This window comes from Felis catus, chromosome C1 (assembly GCF_018350175.1).
Source record: "Felis catus isolate Fca126 chromosome C1, F.catus_Fca126_mat1.0, whole genome shotgun sequence".
NCBI lineage: Eukaryota > Metazoa > Chordata > Mammalia > Carnivora > Felidae > Felis > Felis catus.
In genome coordinates this window covers 184,650,234-184,677,512 of record NC_058375.1, presented here as the reverse complement: position 1 = coordinate 184,677,512, position 27,279 = coordinate 184,650,234, and the positions used below count along the sequence as shown (strand labels likewise).

The window sequence follows — 27,279 nt, the reverse complement described above, 5'->3', positions numbered from 1 at the left end:
ATAGGAGAGGCATTTGGAAGAGAGCTAAGTCACTAAATTGAGGCCAGCCCTGCCCAGCCAGCTGCTAGCCAAGTCACTAGCTCATTGTAAATGCTTGAGCAAGGCTAGTTGATATCACCAGAGGCCAGCCAGAGAACAGATCTGCTAAGTGAACCCATAGACTCAAGAAATAATAGGCAGTTGCTGGTTTAAGCCACTATGTTTTGGAGTGGTTTGTATTACAGTAATAACTATCAGAATTTGCTCTGCTGTGTCTCATTTCCCCTGTCCATTGGAACAGATGAGACAGAATTTCAGTCCAGTTTTGAAATTCTATACTAATTCTTCATATTAATTTTACATGTTCAAAGAATTATAGAGTTTACATTTCAATGTTATCATCAGTAGCAGCAGTACCGTCATGACCCACAGTTATTGAACATACACATGCTTAGCTGTAAATAGGACTAAGCAAGATTTGTTAAAGAAATTCCCCACCATCTAGAACACAAGTTGGCAAACTTCTCCCGTAAAAGGACAGATAGCAAATAGTTTAGGTTTTGTGGGCCACAGGTTCTCAGTCACACCTATGCAGCTCTCACTGTAGCACAAAAGTGACCACAGACAATATATAAATAATTGGGCCTGGCCGTGTTCCAGTAAAAGATTATTTACAAAAATAGATGGCAGACTGAATTTGGCCCATGGTAGTAGTTTGCCAATCACTTAGCAAGAAACCACTGAAACCAGACAACTCTGCTATTGTTAAAAAGGAAAGAATACAGAAATGCCCATGCAAATCAGCATGGGCTTTTCATTTTTTGTGTGTGTGGTAAAAAAACCACACTATATGAGTTGTATACTCTTGATAAATGTTTCAGCATATAGCATAGTATTATTAACTATATGCACATTGTTCTACAGATTTCTAGAACTTTTTAATTTTGCATGACTGAACCTCAATACCTATTGGACAGTGACTCCTCATTTCTCTCCTCCCCAGTCCCTGGAAAGCACCATTCTACTTTTTGCTTCTGTGAGTTTCACTATTTTAGATACCTCTTATACATAGAATCATGTAGTATTTATCCTTCTAGGACTAGTTTATTTCACTTAGCACAATATCCTTAATGTTTATCCATGTTGTACCATGTAACAGAATTTTCTTCTTTTTAAAGGATGAATTATATTATATTGTACATATACACAATATTTTCATTATCAATTCATCTGTCAGTGGACATTCAGGTTGCTTGTACCTCTTGGATATTGTTAATGATGATGTAATGAACATAGGAGCTCAAATATTTCTTCAAGAACCTATTTTCAACTCTTTTGGATAAATACCCAGAAGTAGGATTGCTGCGTCATAAGGCAGTTTTGTTATTGTTGTTTTGTTTTATTTGTTTTTTGAGGGAATCTCCATACTGCTTTCCATAGTGGCTGCACCATTTTACATTCCTACTAACAGTGTGGAATAGTTCCAGTTTCCTCACATCCTCACCAACACTTGTTATTTTTGTTTTTTTGGTTTTGTTTTTGTTTTATAATGGCCCATCTAATAAGATGATATCTCCTTATGGTTTTGATTTGCATTTCCTTAAGGATTAGTGATGTTGTCCATCTTCTCATATATCTATCGGCCATTTGCACATCTTCTTTGGAGAAAAAATGTCTACTTAAGTCCTTTACTCACTTTTTAAATTGAATTATTTATATTTTTGGTTTTGAGTCATATGAATTCCTTATATATTTTGAATATGAACCCCTTATCAGATATATGGTTTGCAAATATTTTCTCCTGATTCACGGGTTGTCTTTTCATTTTGTTGATTGTTTCCTTTACTGTGCAGAAGACTTTGAGTTTGATGGAATCACTTAGTTTGCTTTGGTTGCCTGGGCTTTTGGTATCATATCTAAAAGATCAATGCCAAGGCAAGCCAATGTCAAGGAGATTTTTCTTCTATGAGTCTCATATTTTGTCCTACACTTAAATCTTTAATTTATTTCTGGTTACTTCTTATGTATTGAATAAGGTAAGGGTCCAGTTTCATTCTTTTGCATGTGGATATCTGATTCTCCCAACACTATTTATGGAAGAGACTATTCTTTCCCTATTGTATATTCTTGGTTCCTTTGTCATAAATTAATTGACCATATATGTGTTAACTTATTGCTAGGCTTTCTATCCTGTTCTTTTGGTCTATGTGTATGTTTTGATACCATTACCATACTATTTTGATTACTGTGGTTTTGTAATATAATTTGAAATCAGGAAATGTGTTTCCTCTGTCTCTTCTTTCTTAAGATTACTTTGGCTATTCAAGATCTTTTGTGGTCCTGTAAGAATTTTAGTATTTTCTTTTCTATTTTTGTGACAAATGTCATTGGGATTCTGATAGGGATTGCATTTAAAGTGTATATTCCTTTGGGAAGTATGGATATTTTAACAATATTAATTCTTCCAATCCATGAACTCAGAATATCTTTCTATTTATTTGTGCCTTCTCAATTTCTTTCATCAATGTTTTATAGTTTTTAGTATACAGATCCATTCATGGGATTGATGTTCTTATGTTGAACCATCTTTGAATCCAAGTGATAAGTCCCCTTGGTGATGGTTTATGATCCTTTTAATGTGCTGTTGGATTCTGTTTGCTGATATTTTCTTGAAGACTTTTGCATCTATGTTTATCAGGGAAATGGCCTGTACTTTTTCTTTTCTTATGTTGTCTTTTTCTGGCTTTGGTATGAGATTGTTGATGGCCTCATAAAATGAGTTTGCAAATACTCTCTCTTCTTTGATCTTTTGGAAGAGTTTTGGTAATGTTTGATAAAATGTTTGGTAGAATTCTCCAGGGAAGCCATCTGGTTTGGGGAATTTTGTTGTTATTGTTGGGAGATTTTTGATTACTGATTCAATCTCCCTACTTTTATAGTTCTATTCAGATTTCCAGTCGTGGTGGTTGAATGTTTCTAGAAATTTATTCATTTGTTCTAGGTTATCCAAATTGTTGTTGTATAATTACAGTAGTCTCTTATAATCTTTTTCTTTTCTGTGGCATCAGTCGTAATGCCTCCTCCTTCTAATTTTGAGTCTTTTTTTTTTTTTTAGTCTAGCCAAAGGTTTGTCAGTTTTGTTGAGATTTAAAAAAAGCTGATTCTTATTTCTGCTGATTTTTAATTGTTTTTCTATTCTCTATTTTATTTCTTCTCTGTTTTTCATTATTTTCTACCTTCTGCTAACTTTGGGATAAATTTGTTCTTCTTTTTCTAATTCCTCACATAAAATAGGCTGTAGTTATAATAATCTATTTTGAGTTGATATCAAATCACATATAAAAACTCTACTCCTCTACTTCTCCTCCCTCACACTTTCACAAAATACATTTTTTATATTGTGTACCCATTAGCATACGTTTATATTTACAGTTGTCTTTTATACTTTTGCCTTTTAACTTCCATACCAGAACTAAAGTTATTTCCACACTCCCATCACAGTATTCTGTGTATTTGCCCTCTCCAACAAGCTTTCCATACTTTCATGGGCTTTGTGTTGCTGTCTAGTGTTGTTTTATTTCAACTTGGAGGACCCTCTCTTTGAATTTCTTGTAAGGTAGGTCTAGTGATGATGAATCCCCTCAGCTTTTGCCCATCCAGTAAAGTCTTTTTTTTTTTTTTTTAATGTTTCTTCACCCTTGAGAAACAGAGAGAGACAAAGCATGAGTGGGGGGAGGGGCAGAGAGAGAGAGAGAGGGAGACACAGAATCTGAAACAGGCTCCAGGCTCTGAGCTGTCATCACAGAGCCCCATGTGGGGATCAAACTCACAAACCATGAGATCATGACCTGAGGTGAAGTCAGACACTTAACCTACTGAGCCACCCAGGCGTCCCTAAAATCTTTATTTCCATTTCATTTTTGAAGGACAGTTTTTCCAGACATACTTTTTTTTTTTTTTTTTTTTTTTTTGACAGAGAGAAAGGGAGAGACTATGCATGTGTGAGAGGGGGAGAGGGACAGGAGGAAAGAATCTCAAGCAGGCTCCATGCTCAGCGGGGAGCCCAATGTGGGGCTCAATCCCTCCACCCTGGGATCATGCCCTGCACCAAAATCAAGAGTCTGACACTTAACCCACTGAGCCCCCCAGGCATAGTTTTTGGGTGGCATGTTTGTTTGTTTGTTTGTTCCACCAGTTTGAAAATATCCTTCCACTCCCTCCTGGCCTGCAAGATTTCTGCTGAGAAATCTGCTTATAATCTTATGGGTACCCCTTGTATGTTTCTTTTCTCTCCCTGCTTTCAAAATACTCTCTTTAACTTTTGATAGTTTGATTACAATGTGTTTCATTATTGACTTCTTTGGATTTACTCTGATTTTAACCTTTTGAGCTTCTTGAATTTTGGACGTCTATTTCCTTTCCTAGGCTGGCAAATCTGGGGGGCATAATTTCTTCAATAAGCTTTCTGTGCTCTTTCTCTCTCTCATTTCCAAGATTCCTATAATATATATATTATTTTATTTCATGACAGTGTCCCATGAATCTCTTAGGAGATTCATCACTCCTTTTCATTCTTCTTTTACCTTTTGCTCCTCTGACTGGATAATTTCAAATGGACTCTCCTCAAGTTCATGGATTCATTCTTTTGCTGTTCAACTTCTCTATTGAATGTTCTCATTCAATTTCAATTCAATTTGAATATTCTTCAGCTTGAAAATTTTTGCTTGGCTCTTTTTTATATTTTCTATCTCTCCATCAATATTCTCAGTTTGTTCATGCACCATTTTGCTGAGCTGGTTGAGCATCTTTATAATGGTTAATTTGAATTCTTTGTCAGGTAATTCATATACCTCTATCTCTCTAGAGACTACTTCTGGTTATTTATTTTGTTCTGTTTATTGGGCCATGTTTCCCTATTTTCTAAATCTGCTTTCTAACTTTGTTTTGTGATCACACATAAAAAACAGCCTCCTCTCCAAGTGTATAGTCTGTATAAGCAAAGACCTTCACCAATCAGCCCCATTAGAGATTCTTGGGGCTTCTCAAACCTTTTTTTGTGCACATATCCTCTCTGGGCTAGTACATTTAAATTCCTATTGAGAAAATTTTTCCAGTTTCTCTTTTCAAGAGCGTGTAATCTTTTGCTCCCCTTGGGTGTTTGCAGGACTATAGGTTCTCTGGGGCCACCATGAGCTCTTTTGTTCTCAGTAGCCCCCGGGGCATAGAGTATGCCAAGTTCCATCAATGCTCTGAAGCAGGTAAAATAGAAACCAGTCTCATAGGCAGTCCCTGGCAAATCTGAAATGTTGGATGAATGCTCCAACTTTAAGTCTCCTGAGGGAGAAGCTGGATGTTGGGGGTTTTCTCCTACTCGCTCCATGCTGACCCGGAAGGAAGAACTACTGTGTGTAAATGAAAGCAGCACAAATCTTTGCCTTTACACTTAGCAGCCTCCAACCTGGTGCTTAGATTCCGTCTGGTCCTTGGGCAGCTCCCAGAAAAGCCTTCATGTTAGACTTAGGTTTTAGTCTTCTCTTTCCCTCTCTATGGTGAAACCAGGAGCTGGGAGTTTTGTCACATTTGTGCCACACTGAGCTTGGGGGAAGGACTGTGGTGGGTGAGTGCCACACATGTTCCTGCCAGCGTCAGTGTACCTGGATACCTGATGTACCTGGATGTATCTGGGATTCAGGGACCTCCTAACTGTTTCCTGGATTTCCCCCAGAGGAAGTTGATCCATGTATTGTTAAATTGGTGTTTTCGTGTGAGGATGGAGGGTCCAAGGCTTCCTATTCCATCATCTCCTGGATGTCACCCCCTGGCTTTGTTTGTTTGTTTTACTGGAAGTCACGTTGCTTGCTTAAGGTTTTCACTGGGTAGAAAAGTGTTCTAAGTAAAATGAAAACTTAGGGACAGGTATAGGATAAGAGAAAGAGAATAACAGATACAGGTAGGACAGGAAAAATCATGGATGACCCTTTCCCCATGTTATGTCATGTAGTTGCAAACCACCTAGTTTTATCCATAATAATTTTTTTTTCAACATTTGTTTTTGGGACAGAGAAAGACCGAGCATAAACGGGGGAGGGGCAGAGAGAGAGGGAGACACAGAATCGGAAACAGGCTCCAGGCTCTGAGCCATCAGCCCAGAGCCTGACGCGGGTCTCGAACTCCCGGACCGCGAGATCCTGACCTGGCTGAAGTCGGACACTTAACCGACTGCGCCACCCAGGCGCCCCTATCCATAATAATTTTTTAAAAAGTGTTGCTTTAACTCAAATACAGGATCAACAAATATCTATGTAAATAGCATAATTATTTTCAATACTGACTTTTAAAAAACCCTCATTACTGACAAACTATCAATTTGCAATCATATTTCACATTCGCCTTGTCCATATGCTACAATGAGCACAGCTTCCATCATGTTCAATAAAGGTTTGATAAATGAGTGAAGGGTCCCTTTATTCCTTAGAAGACACAGTAAGAAAGAAGACTCCATTTTAATTTTTTTGATGAACTCCAAAAGATACCAGTGACTGGGTGCAACATGGTCATTCCACTGGTGAGTTGGAGGTAAAACTAAGCATCCACTGACTGACACTTTGCTTAATTTTGGACGTAAAGCAGTAGCATATTTGATATTTAAAACTGTCTCTAGTAGCTATGTTTATAATACAAGACCTTGCCAAAAATTAACCTTTCTCTCTATATAATCAATAAGCAACTAGAAAATTAACAGGAAAAAAGATCACAGTATCACTTGCAATACAAAGTATCATCATATAAGAAATATAATCATAAAATATCTGAATAGTCCTTAAGGACAAAGATGCTAGAGCCAGACTGCCAGGATGTGAATCCTGGCTCCACTGCTTTCTAGCTCTATGACCCTGGGCAAATTTCCAGATGCCCCTCTGTCTCCTCATGTGTTAAAAGTGCAGATTATAACTACTTCAGAGTTACTGAATGGATTCAATAAGTGAATCCATGTAAAGCTGATGGTAAAGTGGCTGGCAAAAAGTAAGTGCTATTGCTGGGTTAGTTTATCATTATTATTGTTATTATTTCATAATGAAAATTACAAAATGATCATGAGGAACATACTATGCAATAGATGGAAACCGAAATAAATACCATGTTCCAGGGTAGGTAAAGCCAAATTCAAATGAACTAAGATAATAGGTTAGAAAGAAAATAGGAAGAACAGAAGAAAATGGATAACATGTACCTGAATGGAATAATTCAAATGAACCTAAGATTAAAAAAAAATAAACTAAATTAATCTATAAATTTAACACAGTTCTGATCAGAATTCCAATTTGGTTTTACAGAGCTTGGTAAATTGATTATTAAGTTAATTTGGAAGAGATTATGCATGGACACAGCTGAAAAGATTTTCAAAAAAAAAAAAAAGAGTAATAATGATAATGCTCTGACAGGTAATAAAATATACTATAAAGCTATTTTAATTAAAAACATGTGGTATTGGGTCACCTGGGTGGTTTAGTCGGTTGAGCATCTGACTTCGGTTCAGGTCACGATCTTATGGTTTGTGAGTTCGAGCTCCGTGTCGGGCTCTGTGCTCACAGCTCAGAGCCTGAAGCTTGCTTCGGATTCTGTGTCTCTCTGTCCCTCACTCTCTGCCCCTTCCCCACTCACATTCTGTCTCTCTCAAAAAGAAACATTAATTTTTTTTTAAACGTGTGGTATTGGCACAAGAATAGATAATCACTAATAAAACAGAATAGAGAAGAATTACACTCCTTGTTTATGTGTATTTAGTATGTGATATGATATCATTTTAAATAATTAGGGGAAAGATAGACTGCTTAATAAGTAGTATTAGACATGGCTCTTTATATGGGGGATGTAAAACAGATTTCTGTCTCACACCAAAAAACCTCATGCTTTCTCTTACAGAAACATGGATTTCAGGTGGAGTCAAGAGTTATAGATTTAAAACTTACCAAAAATAAAAAGGATTAATATATGTTACACCTATGTAAAGGAAAAACCCAGTTCTTCCCATTGTGTTTCTCTACTGTGTATTTCCTTTACTACTCACAGAGAACACTTCACTTATGACAATGATGGTCACCAAACATGTTGGGGTTCTTCCCCACATCAAGCAATTCTCTACATCATCAGCTGAGTGTCCTACAATTTAACTCCATCTGATACTACCTGAAGACAGTGTCAGATGTCCCAGGTATGGACTCAGTCCCACAGACTGCCCAGTGCCCCCATCCCTGCTGCAGATGCCAGTAGTAAGCCAGGCTATCACCTGTGCTTCTGACCTATGGGCTATAGATGGGAGTGCCCAATGACCCTCCACCACTGCTTGTGTTCAATTAGTTTGCTTGAGTGGCTCACAGAACTCAGGGAAACACACATTTACCAATTTACTAAAGTATGTAATAAAGAATACAGATGAACAGTCAGATAAAGAGATACATAGGACAAAGTCTGTGAAGTTCTCTAATACAGGAGCTTCTATCCCCATGGAGTTGGGGTGTATCATCCTTCTCTTGTGAATTTACCAACCTTAAAGCTCTCTGAACTCCATCTTATTGGGATTTCATGGAGCCATCCTCATTGCATGACCAATTATGAACTCCATTTCCAGCTCCTCCTCCTTTCTGGAGGATGAGAGGGTAAGGCTGAAAATTTCAAACTTCTAATTATGACTTGGTCTTTTGGGGGACCAGCCCCCATCCAGGAGCCCAGCCAGAGTCATCTCACTAGAACAAAAAAGTGCTCCTAGAATTCTTACCACTTAGGAATTCACATGTTTTTAGGAGCCTTGTGTCAGGGATGGGGTCAAAGTCAATATTAGAACAATAGAGGCTCCCAGTGTTCTTATCACTTAGGAATTTACAAGGGTTTTAAGAGTTCTGTACCAGAAACCAGGGACAGAGACATATATATATACACACACATATTCCGTTATCTCACAATAGAACACAAAATGCAGAAGCCATTAAAAATAATACTGTATTTTTAAAAACATTAAAATTTAAAGCTTTTATAACAAAAAGCACATTAAATTAAAAAGCAGGTAAAAGAACAGGGTGAATTATTTCACACACATGATTCAAATGATTAACATCTATAATATATTAGATCATTAAAATCATCAATTTAAAGAAAAAGCAAAACATAAATAAACATGATCCATGAAAAGATACCCAACCTCATCATTAATAAGGGAAATACAAAATTAGAAAGAAAAAAAAATTACTATTTTTTTTTTTTTGCCCATCAGATTACATGGAAATTTGAAAGTTGTAACATTCTATTTGGTTGGGAATGCCAAACTGTGCCACTGAGACCACTGTAATTAAAAAAAAAATTTTCAACTTTACAGAAGTTGTAAGGAATGATTTGGTTACAGTGCAGAATTTAAGGGAGGTGGTAAAGATGTTTGTAGTCATTGTTGGTGCAAATGCACATTTCTGTAGCATTTTAGAGGACTATCTGGGGGTTTCTAAAATTTTATTAATGTGGATAACATTTGATCTAGCAATTCTAAGAATCTGTGCTATAAACAGACACATAAATGCAGATACATGCACATGTGTGCACATACACACACACACGGAGATGCTCATTACATTATGCTAATTGCAAAAAAAAAATAAAACAAGAAGAAAAGAGAAGAAAAGAAAAGGAAAGAACTAAAATTTCCTCTATAGGGGAATAAATAAATTACTTCCAGAGTCTAGAATACCATGCAGTATTTGAGGTGAATATGATAGGGGTTCCTGGATGGCTCAGTTGGTTAAGTGTCCAACTCTTGATTTTGGCCCAGGTAATGATCCCAGGGGGGTGAGATGGATCCCCACATCTGGCTCCATGCTAGGTGTGGAGACTGCTTAAGATTCTCTCTTCTCCCTCTGCCCCTCACCAGTATGCATGCACAGGTGTGTGTGTGTGCTCTCTCTAAAAAAATTAAATAAATAAAAGAAAAAATAAAATGAATATGATAGATCTTTAAGGAGTGATCTGGAAAGATGTGTGTGTGTGTGTGTGTGTGTGTGTGTGTGTATTTTAATGTTTATTTTTGAGAGAGAGAGAGACAGAGAGAGAGAGAGAGAGAGAGAGAGAGAGAGAGAGACAGCAAGCATGAGTGGGGGAGGGGCAGAGAGAGAGAGGGAAACAGAGAATCTGAAGCAGGCTCTGCACTGTTAGCAAATAGTCCAATGCGGGGCTCAAACTCACAAACCAAGAGATCATGACCCAAGCCAAAGTCAGATACTTAACCCACTGAGCCACCCAGGTGCCTGACATATTAGATATATTATTAAGCAAAAAGAAGATGTTGGAGTAAAAAATAATAATAACATAATGTAATGTTTACTATGTGCTAAGGATAATTAGGAGCATTTCATGTGTACAATATGTGAAATATTCAGAACTGTGGAACCCACATACATTTCTCACAAAAATTACTTGAGGTGAGTACTATTATTACACATATTTTAAGTATGAGGGAACTGAGGCACAGAGAAGTCAAATGACTTGTGGAAGGCTAAAGATTTTGTGTTTTTTATTTTATTTTTTAAAATTTTTGTTTTAATGTTTATTTATTTTTGAGAGAGACAGAGTGCGAGTAGGGGAGGAGGAAGACACAGAATCTGGAGCAGGCTTCAGGCTCTGAGCTGTCAGCACAGAGCCCGAGGCAGGGCTCGAACTCAACAAACCATGAGATCATGACCTGAGCCAAAGTCGGATGCTTAACCAACTGAGTCACTCAGGCACCCTGAAAGTTAAAGATTTTGAATTCAGGCAGTTTAATTCCTGAATCTTGGGTGCATATGAAACAATGTCTCCCTAAAAACAAAATAAAGGAAATAAAATTGTATTATGTCTAAAACTCCACATGGATAGCTGGGCAGGCACTTAGATAGGCAGATAGAAAGATAGATACACTATGAATGCATGGTAAAAGACCTCAAAGGATATATATTAAATTATTAATGGTATTTAGTTTTTGAGTATGTGGAGATGGAGAGAATATCTTTTTACTCAATATATTTCTGTCCTGTTCGAAGTTTTACAAGTATGTATTCATTTAATACTTGTATAATATATTATTTAAAAATAATGACCTAATGATCATACACACACACACACACACACACACACACACACACACACACTTACTTGGTTTACCCTCTATAAGATGTTGGCTATTTGTGAAAATTATGTATTGATTATGATAACAATGGCTAGAATTTAAGAGCTGTTGAGATCATATACTTCAAATAGTTCACCAGTCAGTAAATCAAATTTCAATCCCTCAAGGCACTTTTGGAGGATTGCACAATATAAAATATATTGGAGCATAATAATACATTCATCTTGACCCACTGTCATGTTCACTGCTCTGGTATCTGTGGTATTAAATGGGTCATCTGTCTCTCCACCATTTGTGGATTTCTTTTCCTTTTCTGTAAATCGTGACTTTTTTTTTCTGTAAATGGGTGATCTTAAAATGGGTGACTAGCTCCTGTGATACAAAAGCAGTTTATAACAGTGACAAATCTTGGCAGGCCAGGTTCCCTGGTTTTTAAATAATCCTTTTATTCAAATTGACTTCTAATCCAAGCCTCCAAGAGCAATCCTGGGAGTCTTGAGGCCTGGGACCTGGAGCAGACCCGCTTGCCACCTTATTATGCCCAAAGTAATTCCAAAAAGCAACCTGAGAACACAATTGTTTACCAAGCACATGTTTGCTGTTTTGGAGACTCTTTGAAAAGCATCTCATGGCAAAAGGGGCCCCTGCTGGACCAGAAGGGGATGTTCTGATCTGAGTTTTCCTGGATAATTACAATGGTCTGATTTGATGCAGGATTTTCCATACAAACATTAGACAACAACCAAGATTCTTTATGATACAATGTGATATGAAATGATTTTATGCAGACAAAAATTTAAGGCTAACAAAATTCTAAAGCTTGATTGCTCATGGGATAATATTTCAAGCTTCCAATCATTCCATTTTAAAATACCTCAAGTTTACAATGATGAATCTAAAAAGCACTAACAAACCCTACTCATTCAACTCTAGTTCTTGAAATGGCATCTGCCTTTGAGCTATAAAAATAACAGATGATTTTTTGATAGCTTATCAGTTAACAGACTGCTTAGTTAGGGTAGCACATTTTTATGCTAATGTCAGCAGAGAGGGAGAGGGAAAGAGGAAAGTAAAAACACAGAGCACTGTGGTAGGGTAGAGAGAGATTTAAGGACACATTTTGATGGAAAAATTAGAGATTTTTCTTTTCCAGGATTCTTCCTCTATAAGGTAAGGCAAGACCATTGGCTTGGAATTGTTCAAACTTAAAATAGACCATAGGGCTAGGTAGGGAAGTAATAAAATGTGATTTAATGTTTACATCCTATAAAATATGCCTTATACAGGGCACAAAATAAATGAGGAACCTTCATGGATAAAGAATTCCATTGAGGTGCCAGTGAGCTAAAAGATGTATTTTTTGAAATGTCAATATGACATTACAGTCTTAGAGTTAGGATTGCAATATTAATTCCAGCCTAGTCAATTGAGAAATATTGTTGAGGCTTTAATGTATTTTTGCCATATTAACTGAAGGAAAATAGAAATGGGATTAATATTAGATTTTTCTAAACAGTTCAAAATAAATCACGGAACTGTAGAATCTTGGATTGGAAGAAACCTAGAATTATGTTGGGACAACCTGATATCCAGAGCCTGAATTCCATCTTCAATAGCATAATCATAATGTAACATGTATTTTTCATAAAATATTTAACTAGACTTATTGTGGTGGTCAGTTCACAATACAGCTGACCCTTGAACAACATGGGTTTAAACTGGGCACGCTCACTTATAGACACATTTTTTTTTTGATACACTACAGGACTGTCAATGTATTTCTCTTCCTTATGATTTCAAAAACATTTTTTCCCCTAGCTTACTTTATTGTAAGGATAGAGTATAAAATACAGCTACCATACAAAATATATGCCAATTGACTATTTGACTGTTTGTTATTGATAAGGCTTCTGGTCAATAGTAGGCTACTGGTAGTTAAATTTGGGGGGGGGTGCGGGGAGTCCAAGTTACATACAGATTTTATCAGTGCCCCAAACTCTCACATTGTTCAAGGGTCAACTGTATATTTGTTGTGTACCTAAAACCAATATGTTATATGCCAATTATACTCCCATTTAAAAATAATATATTTAAATTTTAATACTTATTAAGAATGTTTTATGTTCCAGACACTCTACTCAATACCCCCCCAGTTGGGGGATCAAAGTATTTTAACAAGAATGGTGAATTTAAATTAAATAATGAAAGAAAGGTCATGTTCACCAGATAGATAAAGAGGTAAATGGCATTTAGGAAAGGGTAACAGCAAACATAAAAGCTATGAAAAACAAAATGTTATGCATTCAAAGAACTTCAAGTAGTCTAACAGGAGGAGAAGACAGACTGTACTAGGGGCTTAGGGAAGTTAACCTGGGCTGGCTGGTAGAAAACTTTGTATGCCATGCCAGTGAATGAGCCGAGATTGAACCAAGTGAACACAGATTTTATTTACATTCAGAAGATTTCCTTTTGACAATCTTGAAGTATAAATTGAAGATGGTGGTGATGGTTAGGTGATATATCATGTAGCGAGAAATATAGGTATAGGCTATTTCCCTCTGATAACAATCCAAATAAAATGTAATAAAGAGCTAAATGTTGCCAGTGAGACAGAACAGAAGGCAGCTGATTTGAGACCTAATCTCTTCAAGTTTCAGGGAGAAAAAGGTCAGAATTCCTCCTGAACTTCTTGAGCAAGTGATTGGACGGTTGTACATCTCTAAGCATAAGCATGAAGAGAAAGCTTTTGGGAGAAAAATGACAAGTTTGAAGGGCTCTGGTCTGTTCAGGAAATGGGTGGAAAATGTGTATTCAGTGGTCTGGACCAGAGAGATTTTGGAGAGTTACCTTCCTCAGCCTGAATTCCATGGGGGAATTAAATCTTAAAGAAAATTATTTGAGTGACCACTTTCTCAATTCTCCCAAAGATGGTTCAAAGCTGGCAGCATTCCAAATGCATAGAAGAAAAGTTAAGTCATGACACAGAATGGACAATTAGGGCATCAAAATTTCATTCTCCCTATGCACCAATGTTGAGATGGGATAAGTTTACCCAGGGAAAAGAGAAAAGAATCAAGAGCCTCTTATATTTCTGGGTCAAGGAAAGAAAATTCCAAAAAAAAAAAAAAAAAAGAACTTAAGAACAGCCAAAAAAAATGACTGCATAAGATATTTCAAATGTGCATTTTGCAAATGGATTTGTAGAAACCAGAGAAAGTATCGAGAAAAAAAACAATGTCAATTATGGCAAAATCTCAGGCTTAGAGAATGATAGGGTCATGACAATAACATTTACAGAGTATGCACTGAAAACCAGATGCAACATATTTAAGAACTGAAACTTTGCTTATTAGATTCAGAAATCCATTAATGACATCACAAAGAACAGTTAATCAAATGGCTAATTTAGAAAATAGATGTGAAAAATGTGAAGTGAAAAAGTAGAAAATATAGAAAGATAGATTTTGGCTCAAATATAGGACAACTTTTCTTCAATAGCAAATTTTTTTTTTTGTGAGGCTTGGGTCAAGTCTGAAACCTCTCACCACTGAAAACCAGTGTGCCCCTGAGTAATTTGATGCTTCCATTTTCAGGTGAGCTCTGACATTAAAGGTGATGTTACTGAGAGACAAATTCTGTTCTCACGTAACTTCCGCTCACCTTGTCACACACCTGCCCATGAGCATCATGGGAATATGTGCTGAGACTTCCATGAACCCTTCTTTTAAATACTCTATGACGACCTAATATTTGCTTTGGGCCAATGTCTCTTTAGGTTGAACATCCCCAGACCCATAAACCAGTCATCTCTCCTGTAACATGGTCCCCTTCACTCAGTGTTCTCCTTATACATCCATACCAATGCTCCATTTTTACTTAGCAAATTTAGCCCCTTTTTAGCAAATTTTATTTAACCCCTTTTGGGGCTTGCGCATAATAGAAGCAAAATAAGGTATAGGAGAAAAGGATATAATATTACTTACTACAAGTGAGCAATATTCTTTCTTTACCTTTTCTTGAGCTTATGAGAAAAATAAAATGATGGAATAATTTTAAGTCAGGAGAACAAAACTTTAATTCTTAAGAATTATCATTAAATCACCCTTTATGGATAATAATTATAATGTTTGTCATGTGTCAGGTATTATGCTAACCCCTTATCTGTATTGCCTCATTTAATTACTGAAATAATTTCATGGTTATACATATTTTCTAACAAGTGAGGAGACTGAGGCAGCAAGAAAATAAGTACCTTGCCCAAGTTTACACAATAGTAAGTGACAGGCCTGGAATTTGAATCCAGGTCCATCTGACTCCATCTAATGTCTTCTATATAATACATATGAGGAAAATGAGGCCCTGAAGGTGACTTCTTCGGAGTCGCCAGTTAACCAGAAGTAGAATCAGGCTGGCATTCAGTCTCTCTGCTTAATGGTTCAGTATTCTGTTACACCTACTAAGAAGGGTTCCCATGAGGACACAAGGGAACCATTAAATAAGAAATTATGGTTTTGTGAGTTTGTTCAACTTGTATTTAGGAGTGCATACGTTTAACAGTATTTACAAGAATAAGAAAACATCAAAATACATTTGAATATCTAACAGAGTATCTGCAGATCTCTGATTCAGGAACACCTCTGAACAAAAGGCTGTGTGAAGAATTTGAAGTCCTAAGTCACACCAGGCTCATCTTCCCTGTAACAAAATTGTCCATCTGTAGAAAGTCTGATGAAAATGGAAGCCATGTCCCCATCTTCTCATCATTTGTTGGTTTTCATTTCTCTGGACACTTCTACCATAGTTTGAATCATTTAAGTGTATGGGTTCATACAGTAGATTGTCACAGATTCCTGTACAAATGGATGGAAGTTATGGGCTCTCTCCCCAAAAACCCATGTGGAACCCACCTTGAAGAGGGCCCCTTTGCCCCAAGGCAATGCTCAACAGGCAGAGAAAATGGGGAAGGAGCTGAATCTGACTTAAAAATGGAGAAGGAAAAAGTTCCTAAAAACTGGCCAACTGCTTCAAGTCTAACAGGGCTACTAATTGATTTTAATGCAGATTTTTAAATGGGTACTACAAGTATTAATGCCAAAGATGTGTAGTGCAGCTACCTCATTGGAAAAACAAAAGATGTGATTTTACCTCAATATTTTGCTCTTTGTTAACAAGTGATAAATAACCAATGAGATGACAATAGAAATATAATCTTGCCCCATGATTTAGACTAAATCAAACTTCCTCCATGAACTTATAAAATTTAAATTTTGCCTAACTGCAGGGCTTAATCAGAAACTCCTGTAATGTGTAAGGTTTTGAAGATGGGCCTTTTGGACTCACAAATCAAATTTTTAAAATTTTATTACAAAAATTATTAGTGCATCTGTTGTAAACCAGTTTAGAAATTCAAGCATGTTCTGAATTGAACACTGAATGAACACTGATGAACAATGAATGAACACTGAACTTCACGCATGTTCTAGTCATAACACGTCACACACAGTCACACACATTCAACATATTCCAGGATGAGTCTAAATGTGCTTGCTTCCCGTGAAAACAAGTGCCTTTTAAATGGATTATTTTACTGACACAGGAGGAATAACCTAGTCATCAGGTCTAGCATTATGTCCAGCCGGATCTCTGAATTTCATTTTGAAATATGTCTGTGCATTGAAGGTAAATATACATAAAGAAAATAATTCAGCATGAAAAGGTAGACAAATATCATGCCTCTACACCTAAGGCCTTTGAAAAACAATCATGCCACTTACAAATTGATAACTGTAAGATAACAAATTTTTACTTCGAATGGATATATAGTTTAAGCTGTACATTTGAAAATCAGGGGACAAAAGGGGGACTTTATCATAATATTATCTACCATAATAAATCTGTGACTCCCTTAGTTTGAAAAGGTCATCAAGCATACATAAATTTTTGGATGCATGGTAAACAAATATTCCATGCATAGCTGATATGTACCTTTAAACACTGGGGGCTTTCTTCCATGATCTTATCAGTAACAGCCACCGTCTGAAAAAAAGTAACCAGATATACAGTGAAGTGAATGTGGTTCTTAAATGGAGTGTGTTACTCCTTCCCACTCTACTGAATGAACTGTTAAAAGACCAAGAAGGCTGTCATAGAGATATCACAGGAAATAAAGAACTCCAAGCCAAGGGTGTGTCCAATGGGGTTGGCATGCAATGACAGACCGCCCTCCCCACATGGAAAATCTCGTCACCCATCTGAGATATCACATAACGGTGGCAGCGCTCCAGAGACAGAATGAGCTCCACCTGTTTGCAATGTGTTTAGCTATTAATATTTATGTAGTAATTCAAGGGAGTAAAAAATGACAAAATGAACCAAGTTGTATCACTGTTGGTGCTTTCAACCAAGATTTCTTAAAAAAAAAAAAAAAAAAGTAACAGCATGAATCTGTCCTTCGCTGTGGGAAGAAATTGTGTGACATCCTTAGGATGCCAAGGGTTGTTGAAGAGAAGGCAGTAGCCATGTCCTTGGCATGTCCAGAACATTTTACTCTACCATTGACTTAATAAGAAAATTTTACTATTTGTAGTTGTGTTTCTGACTCATGTAAAAGCCATGTAAATCAGAAAAATATGTTTTCAGAGCTCTGCTGATACTAGTAAGCCATATCATTAAACTTAGAAAAGACAAGAATGGCACACATTTCTCATGTCTCATCTGAAACAAAAGAAATCAGAAAGATGGCTGTCTTTATCAATGTCCTTAAGGATATTTGATTTATGTAAGGTCATGGCTGTTCTCCACAACAGCAGCCTCAAAAGGTGAGCAATATTTCGTGAAGATATTTTCTGGATGTTTATGGCCCTGTCATCTACTGGTTTAGCTAAACTTATTTGCTGTTTTGGACTCCACTACATCTTAAGGAAATAAACTTCTTAAATGTAGTGGTAAAATGATGCATCCTCCTACTTATCCTGAAATGGCCTCTTTCAGGAATTGATCTTGTGGTGTGTGGCATAATGGCAAACCCAAAATTGGATCTAAGGACATCTAATCTCCATTTCTGCTTCTGAGCAATAAGGTTGTCATGATGAAATAATCATGAGCACTGGGGTCAGACTGGTTTGAATTCTAGTCACAGATCCACTCCAAATTAGCTATATGGCTTCACAAATTTGTTGAACTTTTGAGGCATGATCTATTATTTGTTAAATGGTGCTGATGATATTATCTCACAAAGTTGGGAGAATTTAGTACTACAGCACATGTAAAGTGACCAAAACACTTCTGAGTTTCCCTGGCACCATGTTCTGGGCTAGGACTATTATGTTACAGGACCAGAGACACCTGGAACTTATTTTATTTATTTCTAGTGTAGAACTTCCCCCATAAGATCTAATAATTGTGAGCTGGAACTTAGGACAGTGCCTGGCATATAGAAGGTATTTATCTTGGTTGGTTTTTGTTTGGTTTTAGTAAAAGAACCATTCCCAGCATTGAGTGTATGGTTCAAACAAAGACCCTACTTTGGAAGTTTAACCCATCTCAGTGAAACTGCTAAGCAGATGCCAAGGCCCTCCAGAGACCACAGAGAACACTTGTTTGGAATTAATCCCTGTGGGAAACAGAAAATGGCACTGGCTTTACTCTCACATTCGTTACAATACACTTAACTACCACAAGCAAGCCCTAAATACTCGAGGCACCTTTGTGATAACCTATTCCGAAGTACCTTTCTGACACCAACACGGCCCTTCCAGCACAGAACTGCCAGAGTTCTAGAGTCGTACTGAGAGCAAGGTTGAATGGTTGCTTGCACAGTGGAGTTTAAGACCTAAAATCCTAGAACAGCGACATCTAATGCTATTTTACCCTTTCCTTCAATACTGAAGATACTAAGGACTGTGAATAAGTACTGTGGTAAGCTGAAAACTGATCCTTCAAAGATACCAGATCCTAATCCCTAGAACCTTTAAATGTTACCTAATATGGCAAAGTCTTTGCTGGTGTGATTAAGTTAAGGGCCTTGAGGTGGGAAGGTTATCTTGTGTAATCAGGGTGGGCCCTAAAGGCTCTTACAAGTGTCCTTACAAGAGAAAGGCAGAGGGAGGTTGGCCAAACACACAGAGGAGATGACAGAGTAAAGACAGAGATGGAGTGGGATGATGCAGCTGCAAACCAAGGGATGCCAACAAACTCCAGAAGTAGAAAGAACAAGGAGTAAATTCTCCCCTAGAGCCTCAGGAGGGAGGGCAGCCTGCCAGCACCTTGATTTGGGGCTGATCTTGGACGTCTGGCCTCCAGAACTGTGACAGAATCAATTTCTGTTGTTTTAAGACACCAAGTCAGTGGTAATGTGGTACAGCAGTCACAAGTACTAATACATGCTCTGGATTCTGTTTCACGACATTTTATCAAGCTGCTACTATTAGCCAGTTGCTGTGCTGGAACTGAGAAAGCGTTTTTGAGTATGCGGAGGCGAATATGGGTTTAACCAGTTCTGCAGGAAGGTGTGAGGCTCATGAACACTCTTTAGCTGCCGGAAGTAAAGATTTACCATCTAAGCTTCTGCTGTCAACATGCCCAGCATTACACAGTCTTTCCTGACCCTTTCAGCCAATCCTGGTGATTCCTTCTCCATCTCCTCTGATTGTCATGTTGTAAAATCCTTCAGGGGCCTCTCTTCTCAAGACCCACTACTACTTGGAGCCTACTGTCTCTCCATCTTCGCTGCTCATCAGTCTCTCTTTTCCATTATACCCATGTGAGCCTTCCAGAACTTTTATGTCCTCCAATCTCTCTGTCTCAGCACTGAGCCTGGACACTTACCAGTCCCTCTTCTAGAAGTAATCTTTTCTTTTCTCTAATTCCTGACTTCCAAGCTAGATTACATCTCCAACTCTGCTTCCATAAACACTCTATACATCCTCTATGGTTATCTTCATTATTATTTATTATAATTACTGGTCTAATATATTTTCCCCAGTGGACCACAGGCTCTGTGAAGACAGGGAGCATTCCCATCTTATTACTGTACCCTTAACACCTGTCCCTATGTATGCTTGGCTTGCAAAACAAGTGTTCAATAAATATTTGTTGGTAAATAGATGATTGAATGAGCAACCTTCTTCAGAGGCTGAAGCCCTAGCCAGCATGTGTATTTTCTTTTCAAAATTTCAAAATATGATTCAATTATTTCAAGTCAATATGATTTTCTATTTTAACCCTGGGCACTTAGGCCTGAGCCTGAAAAGGATTTAATTGCTGCAATAAGAGCCCTGTTACCCAGATTTAAATTTCCCTCGCTCCATCAGTTCTATTTATTAAATTGGGTGTGTATATAGTTAACCTTTGTTGACTTGGCCCCGCCTACCAGGGACGGGAGTCACTAATGATTCCACAGGAAATAAGATCTATGAAAAGATCTATAAAAAACACCTAAGACATATCTCCATTTGTTTCAGAGAACATTCTTGAGGTGGTGGTGTTGTTGCTGTTCTATATCCATAAGCTCTTTGGGGAACTACACAAAGCAGCTTAGGTTACTTAGATGACACTCCTGTGCCCTCTATCTCATAGGTCAGCTCATTACTGGAGTTGATGCCAAGTTGATAGTGATCAAAATTTGCTCTCATCAAATGCCAACTCTTTGGACCTTCTGGAATTAGTTAGTGACCATAACTCATTTCTAGTGGAAAAGGCTGTATGCAACAGCCAGCTGTCTTATCAGGAAGGAAAATGATTTGCTTTTTCAAATTGGCTTTAAAAAGTGTATATGCTGCCAGACGGCCTCTGGGCATGTGTATGAAACATCGAAAACAGACACAATACACATGAAAAAGAAATAAATTCCCAAACCAGGCTCCCCATGAAGTAGCCAAGTAGGCTCTACTGATGGAACGAAATGAGCCTTAGAAACATCACTCTTTTCTTCTATAAATGACTTTTCTCCTTGAAAGTGGAAATATATGGGGGTGGGTGGGTACACACTGGAATCTTTCTATGAATTTAGTTAAAAAAATAGTGCCACACCTAAACTGCTTTACTATCTAAATCACTGTACTATTTTTAAGTGTGTTTTCTGTTTTAGAAAAATATTACATCTCAGAAATACTATCATTTATTTTTAAGGATCCTCAAAGATCCTTGCAAGCTCTGTTAAAATTTAGAGAAGCTTATTAACGTAACATTTAATTGTGGTAACTCTTTCTTAGAAGCCTGCAACTTGCTGGTTTCTTTATACAAACAGATTCTTATTTATCTTGTTGCTCATAGGGGAACCCAGAATTCATATTTAATGTTCTGATTAATGATCATAAACAATGCTTTTAAGATTTTTTTTAACCTGTGTATAATCAAGCCATCTAGTTACCAGTAACTGCAAATGTCACAGATTTCAATGGTCTCTTTGGGACTTTTAATCTGTTTGCTTTTATAAAGAAGGTGATTTTATTTTTACATTAAGGAAGCATTAGCATCATTAAATGGGCTCTCACTTTATGATAACTGCAAATGTCACATTGATCCAGAAAGATAAGAAAATGTGCTCATCTTTGGAACAAATATCCAAGGCATGAGCAGGCAACCCACACTATTTGCATTAAAAAACAAATTGTATAAATGCAGAAGATTGATGTACCATCTGTTCATGTCCTTCACTTTTCTGGCTCTTCTGTGTTGAGATATTTTTATGGAATAGTTACGTTTATTATTTTGAAAATGAGCCACAGGTTAAAGAAGTTTATGATGGGTAATATAACTCAAAGCTACTGGTTTACTGTATTCCAGGTATTAAAGCTTGCATTATGTTATATTTCGTGCTATTAAATGCATCACTCTTATCGCTTATGTAGTCTGATGCTCAGATCAAGATAAAATGTATACAAAACTATAAAGGATGTTTAGGACCAAATCCAAAATATCTCACTAAGATGCCTCTTGGCAAGGAGAAGAAGAAAAAAAATCCTTTCAAAATTAATGATTTCTGAAACCACTGGCAATAGGCATCAACTTGTTCTGTCACTCCTAAGGAAAACAGAGGAGTAAAACAGAGTAAATAAATATCTTTTTGGGAAGAAGTACATTGGAGTTTCAATCATCCACTCAGGTGCTATTGTCTTCTTTCAATTTTCCATTGGGAAATCTACTAGCAAATCTAGCAAGAAATTTCATTTCCCTTTGCCCTTCCTTACTAACACCAACAATATTTACTTCTTTTTTGAAGTCGAAAATGAACTTACAGTCAGAGATCCTGTATAAGGCTTAACATTCCATTGTGAGTATGTTACATTTTTTGTTAACTGGACCACCAGGACAAAAAAAAAAAAAAAAAAAAAAAAAAAGCAAAAGGCAATTGTGTAGAATGAAGTTTGCTACAGTCATCGCCCTCTGGTGGCAACTGCCTTAGACACCAGAGGCCAAATTTTTTCTACAGCTTTCCAAATCACACAAGAGCCTCCTCTTTTGCTGGGAAAATTCTACATTGTGCGATGTACATGGCTCAATACCATTTTATGCACAAATACCATATTTGTGCATGTCAATGATTTACTAAGGTTGATACCCCCTCAGAATTTAACTTTATGCCTTTGTCATCCTACGTTTCTGATTAGAAAAAGAATGACCAAAATAAAACATAGAAGGATATTTCCTGATTTCCGACCAATTTTGAAACAATAATATCAAAACCCTCAAAGAATTGCACAACACATACTTTTCTCATGTTTTCAAAAGGATACTACCTGATTTCCTATATCTCCAACCGAAAGGAGGTTGCTCTAGTTGAAAAAAGATATATGATAGCAATCATACAGATTCCTATTTTATTCTTGTCTCAACAAAGCTTTGAAAGATCCAAACTGTAATAACTTACCACACAAATAATATATTTTGCTTATGAAATTTAGTTTTTAGCATGTGTAATTTCATTACCCTTTTCAAAAAAAATCACTATTTTGAATTTTTTTCCTTTTTGTGAGTGAAACTATGGAGTATGGGGAAAAGCAGAATATTATCTACTGAGAAACTCAGTCGTGTCACTTAGCATATCTGGGCTGGGAAGGACCAGGGACCGGGGAGGACCAGGTATCAATGGAGGTGGGCTTTGATTCATCCAGAATCTGAAGAGTCAAAGAAAGCTTCTAAGTGAGCGAAAAGGGATCAAAGGAAGCAACTAAAAAGAGTCAAGAAAACATACAGAATGGAAGAAGGGAAAAGAGCTTGAACATAGAAAAAGGCACCACAGAACATGTTAAAATACCCAAAACAGAAAAGGCCTAAGCTTTCTTGATAATTAACTTGGAAAACAATTATGAGAGGTTCACATAGTCAAACAGACATTAAAGAAAGAGAAAGGAAACCAAACACCTGATTTTTTAAATGTTAAAATTAAATCATTCTCTTAATTTCCATTTTCCTCAACTGCAGCTTTTTCTTAGAATTGTTTTCATTTAACCCTAGACAATAAATTGGTCTGCCCAATGACTTCCAGACTACAAGGATAAAGCTGGAGATCAGGTTGGAAATGTGATATGGAAAACATTAGTAAAATAGAGTATTCGCTCATTACAGAACATAAGTGACCTTCATATTGTATACAGAAGAATAAAATGTGGTAATATAATCTGCCATAGTATTTTATAAACATCTGAGAAAATTCTTATAAGTCCATATTTATTCATGAAAAAAGGAGAATCCATTCTTAGAAGAAGCGATGTTTAAAACAATTTTGTAATTGCTAATATTGGAAACATGAAGAAAATACATATACTCATATACATATATTTTTCCCATTTTGAAAATCTAAAAGAATATTTTTATTTGAAACCATAAATTGATCAATAAAAAAAGGCTGGAAGCACCTATTTTGACTCATTCTTTCTTTTCTATTTGCAAAATTTCAAAACAAAAATTCACATTTCTTTTTCTGACTTCAATTTTGTTATAAAATAATTCAAAATGCATCCTATCTGAGTGCATCCACAGTGTCTAGTTCAGAATTCTTCATGTTCACATGAGAAGACACACACAGGACTTTGGGGACCCATAATATAAAATGGATCTGGACACAGTTTTCTGAATATACAGGAGCACATAATAATCTTCTGCCTAACCATTCTCCAAATCACAGTTGTGCATTTTTATTTTATGTCAAACACACTAAAATCTTAGCTTATTGAACTTGCATTCTATTCTTCTTTTTCTTTCATAAAGTAGTATTTGGGTCTTTTCTCTCATGTTTTATTTAAAAATAATAGTATACAGCTGCAAAATACAGCTAGTATCCAGTATACAATAGAACGTTGTATCTTCTTTAGTTCACTGCTCCGTTCTTGATGTTTACTCTCTTAAACTGTGTTCGTGTCTTTAAAAGCAATAGTAGAGATCTATCTATATGTTTAAAAGATTCCATTGCTTCTTGCAATTTCCTCCTAGTACATTTGACCATATATTATTCTTTTCCACACTATTTCGAAGAGTGATTTACTGAGGATGTTTAAGAGCTATGATTTTTCTTGATTGGCAGGAACTAATCAGAGTGTAGTCCGAGTCTGCATTATGAATGCAAAGGTTACTTTGATCCACATGACTACTGAAAGCTGAAGTAAAATACAGTTAAATTCTGGTAGAACTGTTGTCTTAAGTCCCTTCCCAATGCAAGGGAGAACGCCCCGGAGTCTGTTAGAAAACTCTTCTGTTAAAACGATGTTGCATATCTTCTTTTTCAGACAACTATCTGGTTAAGTAGCTGGATTTTATCAGCTGAAGTTCCAAAGAGGATACTACACTGTGTCTTCCAAAAAAAAGAGTCATCGACTCTTCCTGTTATCTGTATTCTTTCCTGAATGTTAGGGTAAGCTTTGCTGAGATAATGCCAGGATCTGGTGTTCTTTCTTTCTTTTTTTTTTTTTAAAGAGAAACTTTTTATTTTAATCAATATATAGATCATGATCACTACTTTAAATATTGAAATAAGAAAAATAGAAGTTTTTTTTTTTCTGAGCATAAATCTTACCTATTAAACGTATTTTTAAACTTTTTCTTTCTTGATGTAATGGAGAATATTCGTGTATTTTATTTTTCAGAAGAAGGTAACGTGGGGAAGAAAATGAATAGATATAACTGTAAGAATATGGTAAACATAAGTAATAATAAGACTGGCAAATCTTTTAAATATTTGTACCAGGTTGTGGTAAGTTTGTCATTTTTCTTACCGGAAAGTTTTCATACATGTGTGCTATAGGCAGTATGGGAAGTGAAAAATAATAAGCTATGCCTTTCCACACTCCATCTTAGGGTTACTCCCCATCTAAGACAGATGATTCTGATGTGAAATGTCTTAAAAATTGTACAGGCATGCGCTCTCAAGACAGAACAGAGGACTGTGGCTTGGGGAGAGAATGGTATCACATACACCAAATGCTAAGCCATTGGCTTCTCAGTAATAGCGTAAAACCCTCCCACAGCAAGGGACCCTGCCCCAACTCCTCTTCATTCCTGGTCACATAACCTTCTCCAACAACCAAGTGAAATAAGTCATTTTAATTGGCAACTGAAACAGAGACTTAAGAGAGAAATTCACACACTGGCTACAAAATTAAATGTGTGGAGAGGTGTGGCAGAAGTCAACCAACTGACTGCCTATTTCAGTTACAGGGCCATAAGTACTGCTTTGGGTAAAAATTTTTTAGCTGAATTGACTGATTGCTTCAGCATCATGTACAATGGAACAAGTAACAATAGGGCTAACGCATATATTTTCCTTTCCCTAGGGCAATAAGATATGATGCAAAAATATTTTCAAGTATTGTTTCCTTTTCAGTCTTTCCACATTTTTAACTATACCAAACAAATTTACACAAAATTAAGCCTTCAGACATGTGTGTTTTTCCATACATGTGTGGTAGAGGAAAGAAAACAGATAGGTGGAGAGGAAAGCATGGATAGTAAAATAGAGATTTTTCAAGTACACATACAAATCACGATTTTATAAATAAAAGAGGCATAATTTTTTCCTTTCGCGTGCATATTACAAACGGGGCCATATTATTGTAAATACTAGAAATACACAAGCTAATACTTTTTGATATCTCTGGTTAATCCTATTTACAGCATTCAGGAAGTAAAATAACGTCTTTGAAAGAACAAGATGAATTCTTTGGGGGGAAATAATGTTCAAGCTGGCATGAAATTGTTTCCTAAACGCCTTGCAATGAGATCTAGTTAAAATTTGTTTTCAATTTCTTACTGAACTTTTCTACTCTTTTCCAATAAAACCTTGCAATAACTTCCCTTGAGTTTGAGAACAAAATAGAAATTTTGACTTTTAAGTCAAAAGAACTTTCAGCATGCAATCTTCTCCTGTTGCTTATAAGATGTAGTTCTCTGATCGTGTTTGTGTCTCCGCTCTTTTTGCACTGTACCTTCACACAGCTCCTGCCTGCAACACCCTAGGTTATGCTTCTGTTCACGCATTTCTCCTTTTGTAAGCGCGGGGGGCCCCTCCCCCTCCTAGTGATTAAGCACCAAAGTTATGCTCAGAATTATATAGAATATAAAATTAGATATTGTCCCTTCCCAGTGGGCTCACAGTATCTCCAAATTTGCTGTAAAATATGTCTACATATTGTATAACAGATGCACTTCAAGTGCTAAATGTCTGGAGATAAATCTATTATTGACTTCATCCTCTCAACCTTTCCAATTTCCTTTATCATTTGTCAGCTCTCTTTATGTACATGCCCGGGCAGATTGGTAATTGCAGAGCATGTCCTTTATTTTGTAAGGAGTGCCACAGTTCAAATGAACCATGACAGATTTTGGTCCCGTGCGCTGGGGCGCTAATCACGTTCTTGACCCCCATCCATGGGCATGTGCCTCCCTGCACTTACAGCAATGGCAAACACTCAAGTATATTCTAAAATACCCTTTACATAGTATCAGCATTTCTTCTATCTTGCTTGAAAACTCAGGATTCTGTACACTTTTAAGTATTTTATAGCTTGTCTTGAAAAATATTCCCTTTTCTTCTGGGCCGGAGGGACGGCTATTGAATGGACAGTGAAAACCTTGGAAAAGGCACAGGTAACTTTTAAGCTACGTGTTTCAGCATACGCCTACATGTATGTGTGAGTGCATCTTTACACTGGCCCGCGTATTTT

At 36.7% G+C, this 27,279-nt stretch overlaps 1 long non-coding RNA gene across 1 annotated transcript in view; it reads right to left on the bottom strand.

Annotated features, from left to right (window-relative positions):
- Positions 1-27,279, bottom strand: part of LOC123379235 — a 251,028-nt gene that overhangs the window by 16,361 nt on the left and 207,388 nt on the right. The gene's annotated exons all lie outside the window — the stretch shown is intronic.